The sequence below is a fragment of the Capricornis sumatraensis genome, chromosome 13, assembly GCF_032405125.1.
Source record: "Capricornis sumatraensis isolate serow.1 chromosome 13, serow.2, whole genome shotgun sequence".
NCBI classification, from domain to species: Eukaryota; Metazoa; Chordata; class Mammalia; order Artiodactyla; family Bovidae; genus Capricornis; species Capricornis sumatraensis.
This window is the reverse complement of record NC_091081.1, coordinates 63,843,439-63,851,288: the sequence shown is the minus strand read 5'-3', so window position 1 is coordinate 63,851,288 and position 7,850 is coordinate 63,843,439.

Genomic DNA, 7,850 nt, shown 5'->3' with positions numbered 1-7,850 from the left:
AAGATTTCAAACCTGATTTTCAGTAGAGTATAGTTGAAGCAAAAAGTCTTCTAATAAGGCCATCTGCTCTGAATTAAATCTTGTACACTTAATGTTGCGAATCTGACAAACTTAATTTCCTCTTCTCACTGCAGCCTTTTTTCCAGCCCAGGTGTTAAAAGACTAATAACAACAGCACATTCTGAGAGATCAGTTAACCTGTGTTAATCTCAGAAAGAATAGTTTTTTATGCCTCATGTCTGTTTTATGGACATATGATTCCGGCAATTCAAAACCGCGATGAAGACAGATGGGATTCAGGCTCCCGAGTGTTGGAAGGGTATGATCTTGGAAAATTTCTTCACCTCTCTTAAGAGCAGTTTATTTTCAGGGCATCTGCATCGTCATCATGATCGTTATTTTGAACTGTGCCTGACTCTGGGTCCCCTCTTTGCCAATGACCTGACAGTTACTTTCTGAAAATGTTCTGGAGTATCTCAGCTAATGTTACAGTGTTGCACACAGGCTCTCCAGATTCTTTGTTTCCTCATCTAGAAGATGAAAGTGTATGACAGAATAATCTCTGAGATCTTCTTTGGTCCCAGGCTCCTGTAACTCAATCTGCATGAGTAGAAGACTTAGCTTTCCTGGTGACTGGAAGGCAGTGTCTGCTCTTGATCCTTCAGATGGGTTCCCCCTCCCCACCACAGCCCCCAGGCCCTGTTAACACTGGTGCTGTCTAGGAGCTTTGGAGGAGGCTAGCTTATGCTTTGCCTCTGATGCTCTTTTAAACATTTAAAAAAGTGCGAATTGGAAATATGACAGGCTTCTTCATTTTATTCCTTTAAATATTATCAGTTGAAACACAGAATTGGCATTTCACTTAGCTCTATCTGTGAACCAAAGGTCAACTTTCTCAAAGATGGGTGTTTCTTAATTTGAGGTAGGGGGCATATGTTACATAGACCAAAATGTTTGACGGCCTAGCCCTGCTCAGAGAGACACAGGATGATCAGAAACTCCATTAGTGCCTTGATTCTCTACTGTGGGGGAGTATCAGAATCATCTTTTTATAAAAGATTCTTATCCAGTAGGTCACCTGTAGGTTGGATCTAGGGCTTTTTGTTTGGCACTTATGTTTTTAAAAAGTGAATACAGTGTCACCTAAGCCTGATCCACCCTGTGTTTCTTGGAGCAATGCTAGGCCATCAGACATTCGGGGACATTTAGGGTCCCAGACACTGTGCTCAATTCTGGACCCTGGACACCCACAGACGCTTACCAGTCATTCCCTCTGTCCTCACCCGCTTCCACCTTTACTAAGCTGGTGGCAAAACATCTTACTAGGCTATCGACTACTTAATTATACTTAGTATGAGACTGTGCCTTAGATGGTCAATTATATTTTAAACTTTCCTCACACTTCATTGTAATCTCATTTTGTAAAGGGTATTTCTTTTCTGGGAATGGCTGAGCATAGCCTTACCTCACTCTTAAGTGACTTAGGTAATTTTTGAATGATGTCACTTCCTTAAGTGACACCATTTGATCTGATCTTGTATACAGGCTGTAGCCTACTATAATTTCCTAGGGTCTGGCTAACCAGTATTGCACTATGTGATTAATTAAAGGTTATGTGACACTGTTAAATTTTTTTCCTTATTTGGAATTGTAACTGCTTTTAGCCAAGCACTTTCTTATCAACTATAACCAATAATGTGTATGTTATGGAACCATACAGTAACCGGTACTTTTTTTTTGTATTCATTCCCCTGCCCTGGCAACAAATTAAACTTTAGAAAATGCTGGAACACATGTTGAGTGTGTGCATTCGTGTGCATATGTGATAATGAAATTAGATTACTTTTAGCTATTTTACACAACTGTTATTACTTATGAGGTAAGGTAGCTACACCCGTGCTATATTGGTAGCGTTTCCTTTTAACCTATAAGGATTTCACGCTTTTCTTCAAGCCATTCATTGTCTCATATCATTTGGGAAGAGAAATGAGCCTAGCAACCATGGAAGTAAGCTCCAGGAGTTGGTGATGGACAGGGAAGCCTGGTGTGCTGCAGTCCATGGGGTCACAAAGAGTTGGACATGACTGAATGGCTGAACTGAACCATGAAAGTGACTAAGGTGCAGTTCCTTGAGAATTTTGTCTGTAGGTGAAGCTGGCATGCTTGATGTTGAGTGAACTGTCTCTCTCATGGCAATGTGGCCCTCTGTTGCAGCTCGCCATCTCCTCCCTCAATATGCAGCCACAATCTTCATCTCTTGCTTCTGGACTTACCAGGCATCTCCACTTGAGTACTGGCCACCTCTACTTTAGGTCCCATAACATCAACAGTTACCTCTTTGCTGCTGCTGCAGATGAAAATAACCTACCAATTATCAAGGGCTAATGTTGGGCTTCTGTGGTGGCTCAGATAGTAAAGAATCTGCCTGTGATGCAGGAACCTGCGATGTGGGAGACCAGGGTTTGATCCCTGAGTCAGGAGGATCCCCTGGAGAGGGGAGTGGTTACCCACTCCAGTGTTCTTGCCTGGAGAATCCCATGGACAGAAGAGTCTGCCAGGCTACAGTCCATGCAGTCACAAAGAGTCGGGCACGACTGAGGGACTGACACTTTCTCTTTTCACTAATGATGCCAGTCAGTTTCAGGATCCCTGGTGTCTTTGTCTTGCAGGGGGTGAAGCCTGAATGAGAACTGAGGGCGTCACTCACTTGGGGGCCTTTTGAGGAAGGCCTGTCGTAGGGCTGTGTGTTTTGTCTGTGTGTTTCAAGGAAATAGCAGAGTGGCTGGGTTGGGAGGGGGGAGATTAGAAGGGGAAGTCTATAACTAACACCTTCGTTTGTGCTGGCCAGTCTCTATCCACCCACTCCAGTCTGCCATCAGTGGCAAGGGTCTAGTGTTTATTTTGTAGAAATCCTTGATCCTTTATTGAAGTTCTTTGAATGGTGTTATCTTGGAGAATTATGTTATAGAAACAAAAGTTCTCTTGATTTAATACATCCGTTTTGACCCTGGGAAACAGGTGTTTCAACCAAAAATTTCTAAATGTCTTAAGTGTCTTTTAGGCCATTTGTTTTCTGAATTTCTCCTTATCAAAGTGAGTTTATTACTTAAGACCCTGACAAATGTGCTTATACAGGGACGGCCAAGGTCCTCATCATCAGATTGAATTGTCCTTCTCTAAGAAGCCTTTTTACTTGGAGATTTTGATGACTATAAAAACTGTTGAGCTGAATGAAGAGAAAATCTTATGAAGTCATCATTATATGCTTTATTATGTGTTCATGTGTTCCAGAAAGCTTAAATTTGTTAAGCTTTTTTTAAAAAAACAAACAAAACTCTTAAGCAATGAGTAAAATTTTAATAGATCTAGTGTAGAAGCTTAGAGATTGATTTTCAGACATACCCTTCTGTGAAGTGTTCCTTTAATGATCTAAACAAGATTGTAGGAAAACAATCAGGTGGACTGGTTCATGAGCAGTACCAGGTCCATGGTATCTTTACCTGCCATGCTTTTGGTTGCAGAGTGAGTGGAAAATATTAAACATTAACTGTTTTCTTAAAAATAACTTTAAGAATGATTTGCAATATAATTTATAAAAGTTAACACACAAAACAGTACTGTCTTGTTAATGACTTTGCTAGTATGTAGAAAAAAATGTGGAAAATATGTCTGTGAATGATACACACCAAATTTAGAATGATATTACCACTGTAAGACAGGGAAAGGGTCAAAATTTATCTGTGCCACTCTATTTTTTAAAAACAAACACATATAGCCATATGTTAAGTATTAAATCTGTGTTGATTTCTCTCCTTTTCTCTAAGTCTAAAATATTTCTGCATGAGTATTAAACATTATGTGATTAAAAAATTTATAGCCTATGTTTGGCATGCAAATTATGGAAAAACAGAAACAGCAAAGTAAAAAAATTAAAAATTTGTTATACTATATCCTGCTTGTAATATCCACTGATAATTCTTCCTTCATATCATCCTAGTCTGTTTTGTATTCATTTGGTATTATAACTATACTTGTGGTATAATGTTTGTGCATTTTTAATGAAATCATGAGGAGAGATTTGAATTCTGCTTATTTACTTGAATTGTGGTGTAATGGTGTTGAAACTAGTGATTTCTAAACTGTAACATGCGTGAGACTCATTTAAATGTGGATCCCTAGTTTCCTCTCCAGAGGTATGAACTAAATAAGATCTAGCAGGGTGCATTTTAACAAGCCCTCCTGACCTCCTAACTTCCCCCACCCAATCTAAGTCGATTCTGATACCAGAGTAATACTGACAGGAATGGGAAACACTGGTTTGAACTATTGGTGCTTGAGTGCCATTCCTACTTAAAAAAAAAAAAAAAAAATCCAGGATCAGCAAGCTATTGTCTAGGGGCCGGATACAGCCCACCACCTGTTTTTATAAATAAAGTTTTATTGAAACTCAACCAGCCTGATTTGTTTACATATTGTCTGGTTACTTTTTATGCCGCAATGGCAGAGTAGTTGGAAAAGAGCTGGAAAAACGTAATATATTTACTCTCTGGCTCTTTACCGGAAAAGCTTGCTGACCCTTACATTTTGTGTGGGAGAATATCAAAGACAGTCCAGTAAAGAAACTCAGTTCCGTTTAGTTGCTCAGTCCTGTCCGACTCTTTGTGACCCCATGAACCACAGCACGCCAGGCCTCCCTGTCCATCACCAACTCCCGAAGTCCACCCAGACCCATGTCCATTGAGTTGGTGATGCCATCCAACCATCTCATCCTCTGTCGTCCCCTTCTTCTCCTGCCCTCAATCTTTCCCAGCATCAGGGTCTTTTCCAATGAGTCAGCTCTTCACAGCAGGTGGCCAGAGTACTGGGAGTTTCAGCTTCAACATCAGTCCTTCCAATGAACACCTAGGACTGATCTCCTTTAGGATGGACTGGTAAACTGGCATATATTTAATAAGAAAGAATTGAATGTGATCACAAAGGGCATATAATGACCAGTTCAGTTTAACAAGCATTGCTTTAGCCCTTTACTTTATGTCAGGTATCGTACACATGTTGGTCTTCCTGCTTGGGCAACTTACAGTTTTCCGTGGCAAATTCATGATTTCAGATGTGATGGGGGAAGAACAGTCTCTGTCTTCATGGGATCCGATGGGAACCTGGTAGAGACAATAACTCAGTCTAATCCCTGAGGTCAGAAATGATGTCCTAGGAGTCTTTCACCCTAAGTAAAGTGCTAGCCGATGCTTGTGGCAGAGGAGATTCAGAAATAAGCATTCCCTCCCCCTCACTTGGCTTCCCATGAGGATCAAGGGTAAAGCATCTGCCTGCTAATGCAGGAGACAGGGGATCTGTGGATTCGATCCCTGATTTGAAAAGAGCCCTTGGAGGAGGAAATGGCAACCCACTCCAGTACTCTTGCTTGAAAAATCCCATGGACAGAGGAGCCTGGCAGGCTACGGTCCATCAGATTGCAAAGAGTTGGACATGACTGAGCATGCGTGTATCCTGTCGCTTGCTCAGGAGTGTTATTGCCCCTCCCACGCCCAAGTTGGCTTGCTTTGGCTAATGAATGTTAGCAACCCTGATGCAGAAGCTGGTGCAGTTTAGCTTACTCTCTGGTGCTGTTGCGATGAGAAAGGTAAGCTTGAGCTGGCCTGCTGGTCCTAGGAGCAAGAGAGACACTACAGGTTGTCCCTCGGGTGGCTTGCTTTCCTGGTGTGCCTGGGACTGCCCCCATTTTAAAATAAGTTCCATGAAATTTCTCAGTCTCACATACTAGAGTGGAGCCACCCAGAGTCGAGTCCAGCCTGGATTAGCTGGCCTCCAGATGACCACAGATTCATGAGAAGTTCTAAATGATTGCTTCTTTGGGCCATTGAGTTCCGAGGTGCCTTGTTATGACGCAGTTGTTAAGAGATATAGTACCCAATAGACATTTGCTTATTTCAACTGAGACAGCTCCGGGCAGAAAATTTGAAGGACTTCCCTGGTGGCTCAGACGGTAAAGCATCTGCCTACAGTGCGGGAGACCTGGGTTTGATCCCTCGGTCAGGAAGATCCTCTGGAGAAGGAAATGGCAACCCACTCCAGTACTCTTGCCTGGAAAATCCCATGGACAAAGGAGCGTAGTAGGCTACAGTCCATGGGGTCGCAAAGAGTCGGACATGACTGAGTGACTTCATTTCACTTCAAAAGTTGAGCAGGTGAAAAAGATGAGAAGTGTTTTGGCACATGAGGGCACGTAAGCATCAACGGCCCAGGGACCTAGAGTATGGTGTGAGCTGGCTCGTGGAGGGTAAACTTTAGGGGGCGGGGTGGAGCTGAAAGCATGGTGGCCCTTTTCCCAGGGTATTGCAGTAGCCCAGGGAAACACTCTGGGGTTGTGGCTTTTGTATGGTCGAGGGGAAGTCCAGGGTAGGGAGTAGGACAATCCTTGGCTCAAATTTCAAGCTTCCTACTAACTTGGTAGTCGTGGTTGAGGGTAGAGGGACACTTAGGCAAGTTACGTTATCGCCTTTATCCTTGGTATCCACATCTATAGAACATGTATGATGATGTACATTCCACAGGGTTTCTGTCAGAGGGAAGAAACTGCCAGGAAAGTCTATAATTTCTTCATTCTGACTCTGTACTTACCTGTCAAGCTGGCAGCAAATGATCCAGTTAGAACAGTGTGCCTGAAAGCAAGATGGGCATTGCTCCTGTCGGCTCACTAGTTTCAGAACTTTTCAAACTTTTCTTTCTCCCACTTTTTTTTTTTTTGAAGTATAATTGGTTTGCAAGCTTTCCCACCTTTTTTTTTTTTTAAGATGTTTGAATTTCTCATTTATTTCTCACCCATTTATCTGGTTCAATGAAATCACTGGAGATATCAACAATATTTAACACATGTTTAGCATGGCATGGTAATATGATAAAGGATATAGATGAACTGGTAAAATGCTTAATTAAACATATATTCAGTATGCTTCATAGAGTCATAGTGAATATTCTTTAAAGATAGAACCAAATACAATAAACATTTTGGAAGGTCACTTAAGGTTGACTGAAAAACTCTTTGTCTTAAACATGTACCAGGAAAAACTGATGAAAAAAAATTTTCCATTGCCACAAAGGAACTAAATTTACATCGTGGAACCGAGAAGGTCCCAGCCTGTCTGCATGGATTATCAGGTAGAGTGTGAGCTGTTTTTCCGATTTGGACTTACTGTTGATTACCCTAGGTTTTGGGTAGAGCCATTGAGTACTGGAGTTCTGGTGGATAGAAGCAGTGTACATGTCCTTACAAATTAAGAAAAGTATATAGCCTAGCAGTTAATGACTGTCTTTCTTCTCAAAGTGAAGCATTATCTATGGATAATAGAAATTTATTATTAACTCTTTAATTCAGATTATGTACATATATATGTCAGTTTACACATTTTACTTTTGCCTTTTAGAATTTAGTGATAAAAGAATGGAATTTAGTTATAAAGGTCAAATTATCTCTTTGACCTGAAACATGCTAAGATCAGAAGCAAGAGGTTAACATGGGAATGAGTAGACGGTTCTGTTGTTCACTCTTGTGACCAGGATTGGTTAGTGCTGGCTGTGTGTTAGGTACGGTAGGGGAGCTGGAGGGAAAGAGATGAGATCCCTGCCCTTAGCCTGCCAGGCCCCTCTGTCCATGGGATTTTCTGGGCAAGAATACTGGAGTGAGTTGCCATTTCCTACTCCAAAAGATCTTCCTGACACAGGGATCGAACTAGGATCGCCCACATTGCAGGCAGGTTCTTTACCACTGAGCCACCAGGAAAGAGCTCAGGGAGCATTATCATCTAGTATTGTGCTAATGCAAAGATGTTTGAGGG